A 22,493-nucleotide genomic window follows, 5' to 3' on the forward strand; every position below is an offset into this window, starting at 1 on the left:
GAGAAGACAATAGGTCTTCTGAAGATGTACTTCCGTTGCCCAGACCATTCAGGGAGTGCACTACAATACCCCCCAAGACCGGGTCTCATTGATCGTGGTTGCGTGCTGCACTCTCCACAATCTAGCACTGGCAAGAAGGTAACCACTGGAGGAGGGGGATCTTGAGGCAGCTCCATAGGCCACAGATGATGAGTCCAGTAGTGAGTCGGAAGATGAGCACAATGAGGAGAACGCTGAGGGCATGGAGCCAGACCTCAATAACTTCCAGGTAGGCGAGGACATCAGGGATACCTTGATCCCATGCTCCTTCAGCTAGGCTCCCAAAGATCAGCTTCAAATGCAAGCCAGGGCTGCTGCCTCCATCCCAGATGTCTGAAAGGACCCTTTCATTTGAACACAGAGGATACTCAGTGTGGGAGATGGATGAGGCACCCAGTGAGGATGGTGAGACACTCATCAGAGAAGTGTGTGTGTGTTGGGGGGGGGGGGGGTAGTGCCCACCTGACCTGCCCTCGCACCTGCTGTGTCCAGCTGCACTTAGGTCCATAGTGTTGGCTCAGGGAACGCCCTCCATGGCAACCTTCCAGAGGCTGCCTGGGCTGCTTTTAAAGTGGCCACAGGGTCACCGTTGGACCAAGCGGCTGACAGGCCACGTCCCTGCTCGGCCCTTCCCAGCCAGAGCAGATCCCTTAAGGCCTGCCCACTGTGAAATCGCAGGCGGCAGTCCGTTTCACGGCCACACCTGCGCCCGCCTGCTGCACCCGTCCAACAAAGGGAAAATCCTGCCCATGGTTCCACCAGGAACAACAATTCATACTGCATGAGAAGAGAGTGCTGATTGGTTGGCAAGTGGACTCTGACTGGTAGAGGTGTTGCCATGGAGAATGGACCAGGAAACAGTTAACTGCCAAGCTTTTGTTCAAATTCAAACCAAGCAGCCCAATTGATAATATTAAATTGGTTTTCATTTCTTAGCACAATCAGGATTGTTTAGTTTTTTCATAACAAGCAAAGTACAGACCATACCCAACCAGCCTGCTTTGCAAAATGCAATACATAGTGTCCAACATTAGATGTGATGCTGCATTTGGACAACACTTGCTAAACAATCCTGTTTGTGTCAAGAATTATACTGAAAACCAATTTAAGATTATCAGTCAGACTCGCAGCGTCTTGACTGATTATCAGTCAGACTCAATCCATCTTGACTTTTCTCAATCCCACCATTATTTTCTAAGTGTCCAGTTATCACATCCTTTATAATAGATTATTGCATTTTGCCCGTGACTGATCTAAGACTAACAGTTCTGTAGTTCCCTGTTTTTTCTCTTCTTCCTTTCTTAAATTCTGGGTTGACATTTGCTACCTTCCAATCTTCAGGAACCAACGCATCCACTATCTCAACAGCCACCTCTTTCAATGCTCTGGGATGCAGATCATCAGGTCCAAGGGATTTATCAATTTTCAGTCCCATTAACTTCTCCAGTACTACATTTTTTGCTAATACTGCTTTAAATTCAAACCAGGCAGGTCAGCTTTGAATGGTCAAGTTAAGGAATCAACCAGGGAATGGCACGCAGGCAACATGCACTTGGCGGCCTTCACTTTGGGGGAACTGAGGTGAGTGAGCAGCAGCGTTCTCCACAGCTCACCCATTGTTTACAGGCCTCAGGGGTGCCAGGGGCGGGGGGAAACTGATGCCTGGCCCTGCAGACGACTGCTGAGGGGTGGGGGGGGTGTCTTGGGGCAAGTGTGGCAAGCCTCGGAGGCAATTGCTGAGGAGGGGTGGATCTGGGGGCATGCTGGCCAGCCTCAGGGGTGACTGCTGAGGAAGGGTGGGTCGGGGGGAGGGTTGGTCAAGTGCTGCCCTGGTGCTGCATCCTGTGCACAGGCAATCAAGGTGGGGGGCAGGGTAAGCGAGGGAAGTGGCCATGCTTTAGGGACACCTGTATAAACTGACCAGGCCTCTGCAACTAAGACACATCAGGCGCAGCTGCAGTGATATGATTGGGGTCAGGCTCCTAGCCTGCCCACCCATACAAGCAACACAGAGGCACCAAAGGGCCACCAAGCGCTCCGTACCTTGTAGAAGATAGAGGACACAGGGACTGAGGCACGTGGCTGCACAAAGGCAGGAGCAGCAACCTCATGAAGAAGGGGCAGCAGTGGCTCCTGCACACGCTGCCCAGGAGCGACAGTGAGCTGTGGCTGGTCGGTGCCCAGCGACACCCAGGGTCCATAGACGCCGCCTGCCATTCCTGCAGATGACTGAGAACCAGCGTCGCTGACAGCTGTGCATGTCTAGGGACCTGGTCGCTCACATCTGCCACTTACTGTAGGGCTTGGCACCAAAGGGACATGGAGGGCATCCACTGCCAGTGGCTGTGAAAGTGATTGCGGCGCTCAATTTCTATGCCAATGGCTCCTTTCAGGGCTCCACAGGTGACCTCTGTGGGATTTCACAATCCGTCACTCACAAATGCATTCATGTGACCGCAGATGCCATCTTCTCCATGGCACACAACTTTGTGCATTTCACTCGGGACCAGGACAGCCAGAATGCAAGGGCCATTGGATTCGCCCAGATCTCGGGATTCCCACAGGTGCAGGGTACGATTGACTGCACTCATGTAGCGCTCAGGTCTCCGTCACTACAGTCGATGGAATTCATCAACTGCAAGGGCTTCCACTCACTGAACGTGCAGCTGTTATGCAACCACCAGAAACGCATCCTGCAGGTGTGCGCACGGTTTCCAGTCAGTGTGCACGATGCCTACATCCTGAGTCACTCGCAGATCCCTGCAGTCTTCCAGGGTCCACAGAGGCTGCTGAGGGCAAGGACTACCCACAGAGGCCATGGCTGATGACACTCATGTGGTAGCCTCAGACTGCAGCTGAGCGACACTGTAATGAGCCTCTTTCAGCAGCTCGCAGCTTGGTGGAGCAGACCATTGGGATGCTGAAGATGAGGTTCCAGTGCCTGTACCGGTCTGGTGGAGCCCTGCAATACAGTCCACAGAGGGTGTCACACATCATCGTCGTTTGCTGCTCCCTTTTCTGCAACAGGGTGAGGAGCTGGCTGAGGAGGAGATGGACGAGCTGCACGTCTCCTCTGATGAGGAGGACGCCGACGGGGATGTGGGTGAGAGGGTTCTTGGTGGTGATGACGACGTGGATGAGGCTCTCGCACTGGCTAGACAAGGCAGGTGACCTCATAGCTGCCAGATTTATGGAGGATGATGGCGACATGCAGTGAGGTGTCCCCGTAGATCCTCACATCGCAGCTGTGAATGTTTGACTCCAGTCTGGCTTATCGCAGAGCCAATACCCTCTATGAGAATGCTCCTGTCATGGAGATGAGGTGGAGGCCCTAATAGTTGCTGAATCACAGGAAGATAATGACAACATGCAGTGAGGACACTCCATAGATCTTCACATGGCTTCTCAGAATGTCTGACTCCTGTCTGGCCGAGGGCAGCTCACTTGCGCTCCATGATCAGGGCCATCTCAGAGACACAGGCATGAAACTTTAGACACATCTGATGCTGTGTCCGCCTTCAGCACCTCAGCCCTTGAGTAGCTGGGGCCCAGCATCACTGGTCGCAGATGCTGGTGTGATGGGGACTAGCCCCACCTGAGAGCACACAGAGAGTATAAGAGAACTCTGTGGTGCCTGCCCACTACATTCTGGCAGCAATGACCAACGCTGCTGAGTTGGAGGCATCAGTAATGTTTCCTGTGAGTGTGAGGCTGGACCATCACTGTGGTCTGAAGGCTGCACAGAGCACAGGGAAGAGGCCCTGGACTGAGATACCTGCCTTTTATCTTGTGCAGAAAGGTTTCATATTTGAGTGACAAGAACACTGCTCATCAGAACAAGGAGACACAGGCAAGGTGACATTCTTAGGAGTTTATTGACAACAGTGAACAATATGTACAAGTGACCAACACCTGTGGCCAGGCTGTGCAACTACTTTTTCCTAACCCTGCCGCTACGTCTTGGTGCTCCCCGGACATCTACTGCAGAGGTGGAGGCAGCCTGCTGACTGTGACGCCCTGTCTGTGATGACTTTGGCAGGCACCCACTGGAGGCCAAGACTTGGAGGGCCCCGGCCTGCTTTCGGGGTCCTGCTGTGTGGCAGTGTCACCCTCTTGGCCTGTGAAGCTGGATCTGCGGAGGTCACAGGAAGAGAGGAATCAGATGGGCCGGTCACTCCCAGAGTCACCTGGGTGGATGGCCCCGGAGTGTGCATCTCCTGATCCTTCTCCCTGTGGGTGCCCAAGGGCCGCTGGCTGACTCCGTGAACGGAAGAGGTAGCTGGAGTGAGATCGAGCTGCCCAGCATCCTTCTCGTGTACACACTGTTGGAGGCCAGCTATGGCAGCAGTGATGGAGTTAAGTGCGCAGCAGTGCAGGAGTGACGTCCTGGACCAAGGTCTCCATGGCAGCCGCCATCCTGCTGATGTTGGCCTTGGTGCATTGCAATGCCGGCACTATCACCTCAGCCAGAAGACAGACAGACTCCTCCATCGTGCCTTGCAATCTGAGAAGTGCAGTAGACATCCCTTCCTGTTATTCTCTAGCTTGTGACCATAATATGATAGAATTCTTCATCAAGATGGAGAGTGACGTAGTTGATTCTGAGACTAGGGTCCTGAATCTTAATAAAGGAAACTAAGATGGTATGAGGCGCGAGTTGGTTATGATGGATTGGGAAACTTTACTTAAAGGGATGACGGTGGACAGGCAATGGCAAACATTCAAAGAGCACATGGGTGAACTGCAATAATTGTTTATTTCTGTCTAGTACAGAAGTAAAATAGGAAAGGTGGCCAAACTATGGCTTCCAAGGGAAATTAGAGATAGTATTAGATCCAAGGATGAGACATACATATTGGCCAGAAAAAACAACAGACCTTAGGATTGGGAGCACTTTAGAATTCAGCAAAGGAGGACCAAGGGATTAATTAAGAAGAGGAAAATAGAGTACGAGAGTAAGCTTGAAGGGAACATAAAAATTGACTGTAGAAATTTCTTTAGGTATGTGAAGAGAAGAAGATTGGTGAAGACAAATGTAGGTCCCTTACAGTCAGAAACAGGAGCATTTATAATGCAGAACAAAGAAATGGCTGACCAACTAAATACATACTTTGGTTCTGTCTTCACAAAGGAGGACACTAATAACATACCAGAAATGTTGGGGAATAAAGGGTTTAGTAAGAGGGAGGAACTGAAAGAAATCAGTATTAGTAGGGAAATTGTGTTGGAGAAATTGATGGGATTGAAGGCCGATAAATCCCCAGGGCCTGATAATCTACATCCCAGAGTACTTAAGGAAGTGGCCCTAGAAATAGTGGATGCATTGGTGGTCATCTTCCGAGATTCTATAGACTCTGGAACAGTTCCTACAGATTGGAGGGTAGCTAATGTAACCCCACTATTTAAAAAGGGAGATAGAGAGAAACTAGGGAATCATAAACCAGTCAGCCTGATGTCAGTGGTGGGCAAAATTCTAGAGTCCATTATAAAAGATTTAATAGCTGAGCACTTGGAAGACAGTGGCAGAATCGGACAGAGTCAGCATGGATTTACAAAAGGGAAATCATGCTTGACAAATCTACTGGAATTTTTTCAGGGTGTAGCTAGTAGAGTTGATGAGGGGGAGCCAGTGGATGCTTTCGACAAAGTCCCACATAAGAGATTAGCATGTAAAATTAAAGCGCATGGGATTGGGGATAGTGTACTGAGATGGATAGAAAACTGGATGGCAGACAGGAAACAAAGAGTAGGAATAAACAGATCATTTTCCGATTGGCAGGCAGTGACTAGTGGGGTACCGCAGGGATTGGTGCTGGGACACCAGCTATTCACAATATATATTAATTATTTAGATGAGGGACCTAAATATAATATCTCCAAATTTGCAGATGACACAAAGCTGGGTGGGAGGGTGAGCTGTGAGGAGGATGCAGAGATACTTCATTGTGATTTGGACAAGCTGAGTGAGTGGGCAAATGCATGGCAGATGCAGTATAATGTGGATAAATGTGAGGTTCTCCACTTTGTTAGCAAAAACAGGAAGGCAGATTATTATCTGAATGGCTATAAATTGAGAGAGGGGAATGTGCAACAAGACCTGGGTGTCCTCGTACACCAGTCGCTGAAGGTAAGCATGCAGGTGGTAAAGAAGGCAAATGGTATGTTGGCCTTCATAGTGAGAGGATTCGAGTACAAGAGCAGGTATGTCTTGATGCAATTGTACAAGGCCTTGATGAGACCACACCTGGAATATTGTGCGCAATTTTGGTCCCCTTATCTGAGGAAGGGTGTTCTTGCTATAGAGAGAGTGCAGGGAAGGTTTACCAGACTGATTCCTGGGATGGCGGGTCTGACATATGAGGAGAGATTGAGTCAGTTAGGATTATATTCACTGGAGTTCAGAAGAATGAGGGGGGATTTCATAGAAACCTATAAAATTTTAACAGGACTAGACAGCGTAGATGCAGGAAGGATGTTCCCAATGGTGAGGGAGTCCAGAACCAGGGGTCACAGTCTGAGGATATGGGGTAGGCCATTTAAGACTGAGATGAGGAGAAATTTCTTACCCAGAGAGTGGTGAGCCTGTGGAATTCACTACCACAGAAAGTAGTTGAGGCCAAAACATTGTATGTTTTCAAGAAGGAGTTAGATATTGCTCTTGGGGCGAAAGGGATCAAAGGATATGGGGAGAAAGCGGGAGCAGGCTATTGAGTTGGATGATGAGTCATGATCATAATGAATAGCAGAGCAGGCTTGAAGGGCCGAATGGCCTACTCTTGCTCCTATTTTCTATGTTTCTATGTTTTCCTTTGCAGCTCCAGCAACAATGACACGACCGAGTCCAGAGGCTCGTCATCCGCAGTCCTCCAAATGCCAGGGACCTGGGAAGTCCCTGCCTCTGCCTGCTGTGGATCAGAAAGTGCAATGTGCTCACCAGATTATGATCCCGAGGCTACTCTAAAGCTAGGTCCTCCGAGATGTATGTCTCTGCGCTGGTAGAGCACTGTGACAGGACTTCAGGGACGGTGCCTTCAGATTCCTCTTCAGAGGTTTCTTCGGGGCTTGATTAGAGGCCCTGGGTAATGGACTCTATCCGCTCTTTGGCAGTTGTGCCTGTGAAAGCAATGGGAGATAATTAGTGGATGGCAGTGGCCTGTGAAAGAGGACACATCAGTCACAGCATGGTTGTCTGATGGATGTTGCACTCCTGGATCCTCACTTGGCTGAGCACCGCCAACCTCACCATCGGCACAGGACCCGTCCCAGTCATCACTGGCCAGCTGGATGGCTCTGTTTTCGAATTCTGTCAGAACTTTGATTTCCGGCTCCTTCAACCTGTCTGTGACCTTTCCCTCCTGTTGTGAGCTTGTTTGTCCTGCATGGATAGAGATGGGGAGTGTATCAGGATGCCTGCCAGGCCAGATGATAAGTATGCCTGGCCTGTGTGGGTGGTGAGTAGTCCCATGGGCGGGATGAGGACCTTGACAGTGTGCGTGAAAGAGTGAATGGTGATGTCCCTTGCGCTGGCAGTGAGTGAGGGCCCTCTGGATGTGTGATGGGTTTGCGAATGTGTGAGTTGTGAGTGATGAAAAGAGTGACTTACCCCGATGGAACAGAGGAGATCATTCATCCTTTTGCAGCACTGGGTGGCTGTCCTCCTCTGCAGGGCATTCGTGCTGACCATCGCTGCCACCACCTCCCAAGCCGGGTTGGTGACATTACTACCCATCCTGCGGCCAGAGCAGGGGTAGAGCACATCCCAGTGGGCCTTCAGGGCATCCAGCATTTGCTCGTAACGGGGGGCTGCAGTCCTTTTGCTGTTCCTGGCCATGTCTCCCGGGCAGCGGTGGTGAACTGGCGGTGATGAGCGGTTTGCTGACAGCTACCTTTCAAAGATGGCGGCCGGCATGATGCAACAGCGGGGTGATGGCGAGTGGGCGAATGATAGCAGGAGTGAATATATCATGAGGAGGGCTTGGGAAGATATGGCGTGAAAAATTGGCGGGTAGGAATCCATTTTACCCCGCCCATCGCACTTAGTGCAATTCTGGGAAAATTCCACCCACGGTCTCAGAATAAGGGGTAGGCCACTTAGAACTGAGATAAGGAGGAATTTCTTCACTCAGAGGGTGGTAGATCATTGGAATTCTCTCCCCCAGACGGCTGTGGAGGCTTAATCATTGAGTATGTTCAAGACAAGAGATTGATAGATTTCGAGATACTAAAGTTATTAAGGGATATAGGAATGGTGCGGGAAAATGGAATTGAGGTAGAAAATCAGCCATGATCTAGTTTAATGGCAGAGCAGGCTCAAGGGGCCAAATGGCCTACTCCTGCTCCTATTTCCTATGTTCTTATGTTTGACAGGTCAATTTAAGTTTTTTTATGAGGTCACAAACAAGGTGGACAGGGAATTGTCTATGGATGTCATCTATATGGACTTACAGAATGCATTTGATAAAGTTCAACACAATATTCCTCTCAAAGATGGAATTTGAGGTAACCTTAGGACATGGGTAGAAAATTGGTTTGGATGTCAGAGACAGAGGGCAGAATCTTACCACCTTTGAGGGTAAACTTCAACTGAAGATCCCACCCTGATAGTCTGAGTCCCACCCACGTGGCCAATCTTCCTCAAGGTGGCCTATTAATTGGCCACCAATTGTAGATTTGAACCCATATAATACTAGCTCATCACAAAACGCATCAGGGAAGTAATGTCTTTAGTCACGGAAGTCAACAGATTTTATGTTGCATAACAAGCAGATGCTACATTGTTTATTGCAATCTTGTTTCATATTTTGGCTAACAATGATTAATTTGTGCAATTATTTCATGCAAAGCAGTCACGTGTTGCAATGTTGCAAGAACATTTGCTGCAGTCAGAGTGACTGGTGGTGTGGTGCCTGTTTGCCCTCTATTGGCAGTGGAAAGTACCTGCAATGTTTATCTTCACTCAGTCGGTCCGATACAACTTCCTAAAAGGTGACCAGGGTAAACGGAAATTCTCAATTTTCCACTGACTATTTGAAATTGAAAAAGGGCGAAGTCATTGTTGAATCATTTCTGAACTGAATCTTGCTTCAACGACTATTGCAAACATACTTATATGTAGTCACTATGGACATGTCAAATAATAGGCAGAATTTAATTCAGACAACAGGGGTCTTGCCCACAGACTAGGGAGCTGGCGAGAGCTCCCATTGTCTCCTTTGGGGAAGGCCCACCATAGTAAGTGCTAGTCAGCACTTAAATGGTGAGCGGCTGGCCTTCCCCAGAGTCTAAGACCCCAGGGGCAGAAATTCAGGATCAGCATAGGACCCAGGCCACAGATGAGGAAGGGCAGGATGGGGGTCATGGGGACTGGATTGCTGGTTGGGGGTTGCGGGATGGTTCAGTAGAAAGGGCAGGGGCTGCCTCTCAGTGGTGTCCCCACCCTTTCCTAATGCCAGGACCCTCAATCAGGCACTGAGTCTGATTAAGAGGGACCAACCCCCCCTGCCCACCCAACTGCAGGGTTTTGCTCTTTGGGCCCCTGTTGTGGTGACTGCCCTTCTAGTCGCTGGTTGAGTACAAGTGGAGGCAAGATGAGGCCCATAAGTGGACATTAATTGTTCACTTAAGGACTTCAATTAGTGTCAGAGCAGGAAGACCATCCTGCCCCAGACCTAACTGGGACAGGGGCAAGGAGTCGGCAGGGTCCCAGCCCACATTCTCTCTTTCATTCTCCCTTCAGTAAGAGGGCATTGGTGACCATGGACTTCCATGTGTTGTTCCATGGTTATGCTTGGCAAGATCCTGCAGTGATTTGCAATTGTTTTCTGGCTGACCAGGAGACATCCCCGCTCTTACCGACAGCCATTGGCATATTGGAAGGATTTGCAGGGCCATTTGGTTCTGGAGTGGGACTCAAACCTGGAGCTCCTGGCTCAGAGGTAGAGATGCTATCACTGCACCCCAAGACTTCCCCAGCCCACACCCTCTAGCCCGATTAAATGCGCCCCAGCTCCAAACCACTTCAGGGAGGGCAATTAATTCTGCCCTCTGTGTTTGAAACAAGACATGTTATTATTGTGCATAATCATGGATGTGATATAAGCAAAAGCTGCATGTAAAATAGATTGTTTTACCTAAATATGCCAGGGAAGCACTTCGGTTCCAGTAATGTTAGTGGTACGTAATGGAACATTTTTGGCATCCACTGTTATCATCAAACTCTCCCAAATCAGGTATGGATTAGAAATGCAGTAATATTTCTTTTTATCAAATGCATCACTGGCTAGTCTCAGCAATAAAATCTTTCATTTATGTAATGCCTTCAACAAAATTAAAACATCCCAAAATGTTCCCCAAGAGTGTAATTGGACAAAAATAAATGATACTGACCCAAAGAAGGAGACATCATGACTAGTGACTAAAACCTTCGTTACAGGGGTAGGTTTTAAGAGTATTCTTAAAAGAGGATAGAGAGGTGGAGTGGCAGAGAGATTTAGGGAGGGAATTCCAGAGCTCATGGTCTAAGCGATTGAAGACCTGGCTACCAACAGTGGGGCGAAGAGGTGAGAAGTGAAGGATCACAGAGTCCCTGGAGGGCTGTACAGTTGTCATCTCAACACAGTTTTTAATGGATGAGTTCTCAGCTCAAACTGTCCATGATATTGCACTAATAAACATTAGATTGTCCAGTGCAGTACTGAGGAAGTGCTGTAGTCTCAGAGACGCTGTCTTTTGATGAGACATTAAACAAAGGCCCTATCTGCTCCCTCAGGTGGACATAAAAGATCCATGGCACCGTTTTGGAGAAGACCATGGGGGTTGTTCCCAATCTCCTGGTCAATATTTATCCCTCAATCAAGATCACTAAAAAAAAATCTGATTATTAACATGTTGCTGTTTGTGGGATCTTGCTGTGCACAAATTGGCTCCCGCCTTTTTCTAGTTTACAACAATGACTACCCTTCGAAAGTACTTCATTGGTTGTAAAGTGCTTTGAGATATTTTGAGGTTGTAAAAGGCACTGTGTAAGTGCAAGTCTTTTTTTTTTCATTCTAGAAAGTACACAAGAATTGCAAGTGAGAGAGATGGAAATGACACGGGTGAATTTTGGCAAAGCAGAGACAGATTTTTCCAGCAGCTAATCCATTTTATTTTTGACCTGCTTAGCAATGTTACTAGATGCTGCATGTGGGAAGGTGTTACATTCTCAAAGCTGACCTCACCACAACAAAATGGCTTTTACAATACCTTCACAATTCTGCTAGCAAGAATTAACAAAGGAAATCAATGGCTGTTTTAATAACTAGCTAAGTTTGAAAGTACTACAAAAGTCAAAATTTAGTTACAATCCCCTTAGACACTGATAGTGTTTAAAAAGAAATTCGAACTTCCAGTTAATGGCTGAAAGAATGACAAGATTTCACATTTTAAAACTTTTAGTGTAACAATTGTCTGAAAGCACTATTGACTGAACACAATTTTCTTTTTGTAGGCAACTTATGCTTCAAACTATAGAGAGGGACATTCTCCTTTTATATTTACCACCCATTACACTCTCCACAAAATTAGAGTCCTATTACAAACAGTCCACAGTTGCTCCAGGTTTCCAATGAGTTCCTTTATCCCCATTTAACTGAGTAATAAGTTCAAGTGACCATCTCTCGGCATTTTCCTCTGTTTTTTCACCACCAGCATCAAAGCCTGTTCTGATGATTCTTCTTCCCCCTGGCTATGCCAAGGTGAATCACCCAGAATCCTTAGATGGCTGCAGAATGCGTCTCTTCGATTAGAGGCCATTTCTCTCCCATATCTGGCTATTGTAGCTCACAAAGTCAAGCAGCCTTTTCTCTCTGCTAACCACATAGAACACAACTGTCTGCTATATTCATTGATTTGTCGGGAAGCCTGTATGCTGATCTCAAAAATGGCTTCAGCTGCATTCTCCCCCATGGCAACGTGAAACACATTAGCCTTATATAAAGATAGAAATACTAATTAGCTATCCTCGATCCCAACTCCCTTACATCTTAGAAGTAAATGGGCAGTTTACAACACAACTGCTTATAACCCAGTACCTTCAGTGCCCTTTCTGGGACTTTGGCAGACTCAGACTCCACTTGTTGCAAATCCAAAGACTGCCACCATTGTCTCCAAGCTTAGATACTATGGGCAGAATTTTCTGCCTACTGGGTGGGCGGGCCCGACCCAATCTCTGGCGGGCGGGGAGCCGATTCCCACCAGAGAAGCAGGCCATGCCGCCATTTTAAGTGGGCGGGCCAATTAAGGCCTGCCCAACGTGACGCCCGGCGGGAAGCGCTATGCCCTTCCTGTGAGGGTGGGGGCGAAATTCCCCAAATGCGAGAGTGCTGCCTCAGGGAGATCGCTGAAAGTTGTACAAACATCAAAAATAGAAAAGAAAAATCCTTAACATGTCCCCTTCATGTGACAATGTCACACAAGATGGGACATGTTAATAAATTTCACTAAAAATTTATTCAACTTTTTTAAACCCTACATGAAACCTCATCCCGCCGGTGGATGAGGTTTGATGTTTTCTCTATTTGTCACTGGGGCTCCTGGCCTGCCCACCAACCTTAAGGTTGGCCGGGCAGGTCTTTTAATTGTTTTAATGATCCTGTCAATGGCCTCATTTGGCCATTGACAGGTCGGCAGGCCCGCAGCTGATTTTGCTGTGCCCCCACCTTCCTGAAAATTTAAATGGGGCAGGATGACAATGTGGGGGGGGGGGTGGTCCCCCTGACTCCATCCCGCGTCATTCTGCGCATCGGCGTGTGGGCACCGGCCCCCTGCTCGCCGACGGCAAAATTCGGCCCAATGTACCTTCTTCACAGTAAAACAATGTGATCTCTCCTCTAATCCCTAACAACCAAACCATCCAAGTTTACGATCAGGCAGACTGCAGCAGGTCACATGACCCCCCCCACCCGAAATATGATGCTGCAGTCCCAAAATATAGTAATCTTACAAACCTCATAATTGTAACAGTGCAAACTGCAGCTTCATATTGCTTTATATCTCACAAGTTAGCTTTAAACATCAAACATATTACCATGAAGATGGCTGCACAGAACTGGATTCAATTGTCATGATACACATCTTTCCTAATCAAACTGCACCAAACAGCATTGTCTATTTTCACTAACTGTTCAAAAATCAAGCTACTTTCTTCTTTCAGATTAATTCCTACATTGTTCCATCAAGGAATTGTGAAACAATCTCTGTGTTATACTTATATTTTACCATTTACTATTTCTACTGATTATTGGGTAACCCCAGCAGTAACGAATTAGAGTTTGTCATTGAGGATTGTGTTTTTAAAATGAAATCGTTGATAATATGAGAAGCTAACCTTGGCATCACTGATCAATGTCTTCAACCATTTAGCAGCTATCCAGATTAATCATCGTATTGACAAGGAGTGTGTGTTCCTCCTTGTTTGGAATAGTAGATCATGAGTTAGAGAAATTACCAGTAATCTTAATGCGCGTGTGACATGCATTCTGAAAAGCATAAATTACATAATTAAGGGGATTAGAGCAACTAAATAATAACAGGATCACAGCCAGGTTCAGGGTATGTTAATTTTTTAAAAAATCAACAATGTGAACAAGGAAACGGATTTAAATTGGGAGCACTAATGAACTCAACAATCAGCCTAACCAGAATGGGCGTGCAATTGGTTGTTACTAACAAAGGCTATAAAATCAGCCTGGCAATGGATGTTGTCTTTAATGGAAACTGTTCTATTATGGTAAATGCAGCAAGGTTTGCTTTTTTTCATTCATTTTTCTCAGGAGATTAAGTGGGTTGAGCAGAATTCTGTTGAAGTGGAGGATATATGGCCTATGAAAGGGACAAGCTTGTTTAGGTGAATGGTCTTTTCCTCTTTATATTTTTATGTTTCCTGGGAATGCGATTCGTTTTAGAAGCAGAAGGTCTGCCTTTTACAATACCAAGCATTGAGGAGGTGCTGGTTTTTGTATAACTATAGCTTTTTTAAATGTCATCCCACAAGAGCTGTTTTTCCTTGAAGGGGCACTACTATTTAAGTGACTAAAAGGTCGAGTCCCACACCTCTAGGTCAATAAAGAGTTGTGTAAAATAAGGGAGGGTGGCAGCTTAGCATTTGGAGGTGATGAGTATTGTCAAATTTTAGAAACCTTTATTGAATGTAGGTAATCTGTGTTCTTAGTCAACCTTTGTTTATTACTTTTTTTAACCTCTGTGATGAGAAAGACTAACTTTTTAATGAAAGGTGTGTGTGGGGGAAAAAAACAAATCCACGTTTTAATCATTGGATCTGATTTCTTCCATCAAACAATACAAACTTTTCACTCTTGTTTTAATCCCTTCAGAAGATTCTCACAATGAATTCGAATGGTTCCAGAGAATGGACATGTCAGCCTGCAATCAGGGGCATTGGAAACAGAAAAGGGCTCTGTAACTTGTACTGAATGCAAGCCAGGAATTAGATCAAAATAGGGGAGGAGGGAATGTTAACAACACGTGTCAAAAATGGCATTGCCAACTGGTTCCATTTATAAATATCAATAACTCAACTTGCTTTAAGTGACTGGACAAAAATGACTTTGTTCCAGCCTCAGATTTCACATGGTAGAGTATGGAGTAAAATGTTGTGTTATTCAGTCACGATAACTTGGGACCTGATATTGAGCTGAAGGTGCTGTATCGTGTTATTTTGAAAGATTGTTAGTTATAAGGCAGTTAAGTGGCAAAAGGTATCCTTTATCAGGGCCCATAAAACAAAGAAACAGATTGGTACTTACACCAACGGGCCAGTAGTTTGGGAAATCTATCCAGCTGTTGATACAGGGCCAGAGACTTAATGCAATGAAGGGTCTTTGAATTCTTGATTTTAAGATGCACTGCATTGCTTCCCCCCTGCTCATAGGGAAATGGTAAGTGGAGGCCAATGATTCTGAGGAAGATTAGTCATGGACTGCTGTTACCTTCTATCTACTAATGAAGGTAGAGGGCTGAGAGCAGGGCACAGGCTCACCCTAATGGTGGGTTTCATACTTTCACTAAAAAACTAAATGAAAATGGAAATATAACCCAACAAAATAAATGAATAAACATGATTGAGGGACTCAATGCTGAGTTGAATCAGAAATTAGACTTCATTTCCACACCTGAATTAAAGTATGTAGTTGAAAGGCTATCAGTGAAACAATTGACCAGATCCCTCATGAATGATGTGCACTTTCAAAATACTGCAGCACAGAAACAGACCATTTGACCCATCAACACTGTCATTGTATTTTTTTTTCCATATGAGTCATCTATTCTAAACCCATTCTCTGTTCAGTCCTCATACCCTTTAATATTCCTCTTTCTAGACCACCCAGCTACTACTTTATTTCTGATTCACAAACTACATAACCTGAACACCAGCTCAACTGAATTCTGTGTGCAGCAATTATGCATACACTTGCACTCCAACAGTTGCAAAGGATGTAACAATGGCCCAGTGTTTTTGGTTTTGTCAAAGAGGGAGAGTCAAATATTGTTCCAGTGTTTAAAAATTTACACATAATCTAGATTGTGGTCATGTGATCCTGTCATTGATGACAGTGGGAGCAGAAATTTAACTTTGTTGATCAGTTCCTTTCAGTGATGCTTTTTTTTATGCCTTAAAGTTACATTATATTCTATAGATGATTATACATATTATACATTCACCGTCAGTACCTTCCCACCCCCTCAGTGAGTTGTGCAAAGTTGATTGCTTTGATAATTATTTAAAGTTCGATTAGAAAAACATTAAGTTGACATTGACCTCTAACACTATAACCCTTCCAAGCTCTTGGTTACTTTGACGCTGGTGTCTTTTGCATATTTTCCCTCCCCTTGCTTTCTGTTCTCATTCAAGCTTTCAAGAAATCTAGAATTCTCTCCCTAAACTCCCCTGTTCCTTCAGCTCCCGCTCTTCCTTTAAGCCATACCTTTGACCAAGCTTTTGGTCACTCCTCTATCTTTCCTCTTGCCCCTTTGAAGCACCTTTCGGGTGTTTTTCTACATTGCAGGTAAAGTTAGGTTAGTATGTCTACAATCTATTGCCTTCTATATTGCCCAGCTCTTTGACTTATTGTTATACACTTTTTTTAAACTTGGATTCTGTACCAATTCTGTAACAATTTTTAAAAATTGCTTAATTTAAAATTGTCTGCATCCTTAAAACGCAACACTTAGGACAATGAGAAGCTATTCCTACGACTGGCCACTTGGTGGAGTGGCAAGTTTGGAATCATTTTTAGTGGGGCTCAAATTCATGCATTAAGTAGCTCAAGAACAGGGTGTGGTGGCCTATGACAGGTCAAGCTCCCGGAGTTCAGCTCGGTGACTGCTGGGGACAAGTTACTGATTAACCATGACTTAACATTCTACAACACAGGACAAATTTCCAGGAGAGAGCTACACAGCAAGGACAAAAGGTGCAAGTTAAAGGCAAAATACTGCGGATGCTGGAAATCTGAAACAAAAACAAAAAAATGCTGGAAAAACTCAGCAGGCCTGACAGCATCTGTGGAGAGAAAGAGAGAGTTAACGTTTCGAGTCCGTATGACTTGAAAAGTCATGGCTCTGAAGAAGAGTCATACGGGCTTGTAACGTTAACTATGTCTTTCTTTCTACAGATGCTGTCAGACCTGCTGAGATTTTAGAGCATTTTTTTGTTTGTTTCAAATGGTGCAAGTATTTGGTGTGAAATGTTTGCATTAATACTGATGTTCCGTGGAGCTGTAACTTTAATCTTGGCTACCTTTGTTGTACTGGTTTAGAGGATTAATGGTCTGGCCTAATGTTCATGTTGTAAAGGAAATCAGCTTTCTCTGCAAGTTGTCAAACAATTTTTAAGCAAAAACAATTCTGTCCAATGCTCTGGGAGTCACATTAATTAAGCAACACTATTCTAACTTTTCCAGCAAGTATATCTATTCTTTACATCAAATGTTCCTCCTCATTTCCTTGTTTTCCATTTGCCTGAGGATTATCCCAAATAATTATTATCCTATTACCAAGGATTAGGGCCAACATTACTTTCAAAACTGCAAATCTCCCCAGCCCCACATAGTGCAATACTGCAGGCACAGGTGTCCTCTTTTACTCCTATCATCATCAGCAGTAATATTTCTGAGCTACTCATTGATGCTCGTGTCAGTTTCTGTTGGGTCATAAATTCGGCCTTGTTCCGTTTCTGTCGACATAATATTGTGTATTTTTAGTTACAACTGTATTTTGGTTGAATTAAAGACCCTTCAAGCTTTATAACACCATGGTTTAAAGTTTTAAATGTTCTACTGTGGAGTCTTTCTTTGCTGACAGTCATTCTTCTTCTTCTTATCAGGAGTAACTTCAAGGACTGTAAAGAAGTCTGCCAATCCTTTCCAGACAGGCACACAAGAATGAAATGTTGCCAGATTATTCTTAAGACCACAATGGCTGTATTAAATGTACAGCCTCCAGACACCAAGAATAGGCCTTTATAATTGGATTGTCAAACCAAGCTAACAACCAGAAAGAGACTCATCTAGTACTGTCGCTGCACAGAACTGACCCAAAACCATTGGCCGGGCTCAGTTCTGTACTCGCCTTAAGGTAAGACTATTGACCTAATCTACTTCCTGGAAGAGTGTCTGTCTTAACTTTTTATTCATTCATGGGATGTGGGTGTCACTGGCTAGTCCAGCATTTATTGCCCATCCCTAATTGTCCTTGTTCAGAGAGCATTTAAGAGTCAAGCACATTGCTGTGGGTCTGGAGTCACATGTAGGCCAGACCAGGTATGGACAACAGATTTCCTTCCCTAAGGGACATCAGTGAACCAGATGTGTTTTTACGAAAATCAGCAATGATTTTGTGGTCATCATCAGACTTTTAATTCCAGATCTTTTTTTTATTGAGTTCAAATTTCACCATCTGCCGTGGTGGGATTCAAACCCGGAGCATTACCCTGCGTCTCTGGAACACTAGTCCAGTGACAATACTACTATGCCACCGTCTGCCCTATTTAATAACTGAGATGGAGCTAATTTTGTACCATATACGAGCTTGGAAATTTGTGAAGAACTGATCTTAGCATGGTTGCCTCATTGGCAAATAAAGCTGGCGAATAAAGCCACACACCAAGATTGGTTGGTAGCAACAGCTTGGGGCATTTTCAAATGAAAGTGACCATTGATTTACATGTGGCCTGTGAGGCTCCATCATTTGTACATAAGTAATCCACAAGGTATAAAAGCTTGGGCATTTCTTCCCTAACTGAATTAAAAAGACAATATGAGATGAAAAAATAGGTTTTTAAACAATTTGTTGGCTTCGCTTCTAGCCTCACTTAGCGCCAAAACCAGTATCTGTGTTTGGTGATGAAAACTGGTGTGTCATGGAGTATAGAGGTAGTTAGGTAGAATATAGTTATCGGGTAGAATTCATTCATAATTATGACATTACACTTTAGAATTGAATAAATGGTTCCTCTTTGTTAATAGGCAGTAAAGGACTAAAAGCTTTTACCCAGAGCCCTTTGCACACACAGGGACAGCTCTGAATTTAATTTAAGGCTGATGAACATTACTTATAACCCACTGGAATTTTAAAAAAGCCTTTTTTCTGACGCAGATATCAGATTTAGATTATCTCAAGAAAAACAGAAAAATTTCACAATTTTAGATGTTTTATTCCTTGGCAAATGATTGCTAAAAGGGTAATAACATCCATTAACAGTAGGTAATGACACCAGGTCATTACCTTTTAATAAAGAGTTCTTAAAATCTGGTCCAGGTTATAATTCAAGACTAGTGGACTCATAACAGTGTTGTGGAGTATTTTAAACCAACACTCGACACAGGGTCTTTCGTTCAAACGTCAAGCAACCTTTATTTTTTACACTGGCGAGGAGACCATCTCTACTGGTAAACCAGGAGACTTCTCTAACAATGCAGAGTTTCAAGCAGTTTAGTATACTATTCTAATTGCGTTACAATCTCAGTGCTGCCTACAACAGAATTGATACTGTTAAAAGGACTGGAATTTAGGACATCACAACAATGACACAGGGTAACCATCATCATGTAATCTAATTAAGAAACGGAGGAGGCAACTGTCACAACCAAATAGCCCCGGACAACGCTCATTAACCCCTGTCGTGGAAGGAGCAAAATCCTCCACACAAAGATCAGCCTTAGAGCCAGGACAGCTCACCTTGGGTAGGTTCCATTGTTTTCAGTTGCAGAAATAACATCAGCACTAGTGTCTGTTCAGGACAGACTTGCAGGATCGAAGTGGGAGCTAAAGACCAATCATCCAGCAGGATGTCCTTGGGATGTGTTTGTGATATTGGTTATCGAAACAAGCTGTGACACTCTCACATCTGCAATCAAGTTGCTTTGTCGCTTTTGCACCTAATAAGCTTCGCATTCGAGAACATTTTAACTCCATAATTTCTGTACGGCTCGAAAGCCCCACTTCAACAGTAAGAATTGAACATTATCAGAGATATTTACAAAGGACAGAGACTGAATGTGGCCTTTGAATGACCTAAAGTAAAAACAATTCTAAAATGACTATTCTGTGTTAAAGTTTAAAAATTATTTTCACGAAAGTACAGAAACAAGTGAAATTAATCAGGGTTGCTATTAGAACATATTACAAACATTCATTGACCGGATAAAAGCTCACAAAGTTCACATAATAAGGCAATCCTCCACAATTGAAAAATTATCAATAATAGTGAATGATAGAAACCTTTAAAAGGATGATCAAAGAGGAATGAGCTTAAACAAAGGAGTAACAGCCACAATTGCTAAAGATGATGCAATGCAATTCAATATAGTATAAAGATAGGAGATTTACCATTGGAACTCAGAAGTATTGAAAAACCTCAAACCAATGCTTCTCACTAAGGCTGGCTGAGTAGCTGGACACCTTTAATCTTAATTGAGAAAATTGGTGTCCTACTAGTCAGACAGCTTACTGCTTGGGGATTTAAGGTAACACTTTAGATGTTTTATGGATATTCTAAGATATTTTTGACACTAGCATTGTAAGAGGTTTTTTAACTTTTGGATTCTATATTAGAACTAAGATTATGTTCTTTTTATAATATTTAACATTGTGATGCACTAAGCTGCTTAAAGTGTCTTGCATGTTTCAGTTCTTCAATAAATTTGTAAATGAGTTAGTAAAATGTAACATCTCACGTACTATTCTGCATACAACTTGATAGAACCACTCTCTGTATACTCCTAAGTGGGGAGGTACAGTTTTAAAGAAAGACTCCTGGACCCTTATAATATCCAAGTAATTATAACCTAGCTGATAATTATTTAAAAAAGGCCAACTGGAAGAAGGTAATATTTCTTGATGATTATCTTCCATGAGGAAGAAGTAGTTTATTTACTCAGACCCAAACAAGAGTCTGCAGGAGGTGGTTACTTTGAACTCAAGTGAAGGAGATTATCAAGGGAGTGCTCCTGATCTGGAATAGCTCCATAAAGGGTTAAGGCTATAATCCACTGCAGTTGGATGAAACCAGTTTTTAAAAAAAAAAGGCATAAAACGAATGTGGGTAATTATCATTTGGAAGACTTTATTAGTCTTTAATCAATAATTAGGCAAATAATGGAATTTACCAGCAGGAACAAGCTGGAATTTACCAACGGGAACGAGCTTAAAGAAGTTATGGAGAAATAATCTAGGATATAGAGATGTCAGACTAGGAAGATCAACTAATGCTAAGGCATCCACTATTTCTAATCTATATCAGTAACCTGAATCCAAAAGCATTATGGAAATTGATGGATGATATCAAATTAGGAAGGGTATTCAAGGTTGATGAAGGTCAACAATGGAAGTCTGGAAAGATCTAGGTGAAACTTGCAAAATTGCCAGAGCTCTGCCGCATGAAATTCAATTTGGATTCAGATACTTAATGGGGCAGTGGCAGGCCTCCCCTGGGATCAATGATACCATTGGGTGAAAATCTAACCTCCCAAGAGCTGCTGGCCAATCAGAGACCGACAGTTGTGCTTACTCAGCAGCACCACTGGGGGTGGGGGTGGGGGGGGGTGGCGGGGAGGGAATAGCTGCTGACAGTAACGCATCCATCAGACACCCAGGATCACTGAGGGACCCAGACCACAGGTGCATACTGGCAGGAAGGAGGGTCTCACAATGGGTATTGTGGGGGGAAGGTGAGTCATCAACAAGGGCTGGGTATGTGTCTCAGTGTGGCTTTTGAAACTCAGCCAAGCAGTCACAATGACAACAATAATAACCTGTGGGGAAATGTCAACAAAAACTCTAGTGAAACTGCATAACCAGATTTTTTTTTAACATACAGCAGGTGGCCTGTCAATCAAAGCAGTCCATCAAAAGATTTTTTTAAACTCTGTGATAGCTGCAGCCTCTTTCTAAGTTGAAAGATCATGGGACTTAAAAAAAAAACTTTGGACCGTGACTGTTTCACAGACCTTATCCACTCTTCAAGGGCACTTATGTCTTCTCCATCAATTCATGACTCCCACACCATGGGTTAAGGCCATTGCAACAGCCAAAATGGGGTCTGTTTGAATTTAGCACAGAATTCAAATTGCCCTCCTGAGTTTGAGTTTTCCTCCTATGTGAATCATGGCGGGTGCCCTTTCCTTTCCCCTACAGACAAAAATTGGATCTGTGTGATTCAATGGGGACAGGTCTAACACATCCATGTTCTGTCCGCCATTTTTAAAGGTCTACAGAGTCTTTATGATGCTGTTAAAATCTGGCCCATAGTCTAAATGGTTAGCAGTTTAGGACTGAAATAAGGAGCTATTTCTTTGCTCAGTGGTTGTGAATCTTTGGAACTCTCTACTACAGAGAGCTGTGGATGATCAGTCATTGAGTATATTCAAGATTGAGATTAATAGAGTTTTTAGGTACCAAAGAAATCAAGGGATATAGGGATAGGTTGGGCAAGTGAATTTGAGATAGAAGATTTGTCATAATTTTATTGAATGGTGGAGCAAGCTTGAGAGGCTGTATGGTCTACTCCTATTTCTTATGTTAACATAATTCTGAGGCTGCCAAGCTACTTTGTTCAGGCTGTACTTTGAGTAATGTGTTCCATTCTGGTCACCAAGGTACAATGGAAACATCTAAGTGGTGCAGAGGCAGTTCTAGAAACAAAGAACTGAATTATGAGAAAAGATTAAAAAATCTAAGAAATGAGCCAAATGCAAGGAACTAAATAAACACAAGATACTAAGCGGAATAGAAAAGATTAATCCTGAACATTATTTCAAATTAAACCATGCCTGTAGGACAAGGGAATATAGGTACAAACTATTGTTGCAAGCCCGAGAAAAGAAGTGAAAAACTTATCTTTTAAAAAGTGAAGGTCGGTCCCTGGGGGTTGGGAATTAAAGCTCCCAACGGGCCTC

This window comes from Carcharodon carcharias, chromosome 2, assembly GCF_017639515.1.
Source record: "Carcharodon carcharias isolate sCarCar2 chromosome 2, sCarCar2.pri, whole genome shotgun sequence".
NCBI classification, from domain to species: domain Eukaryota; kingdom Metazoa; phylum Chordata; class Chondrichthyes; order Lamniformes; family Lamnidae; genus Carcharodon; species Carcharodon carcharias.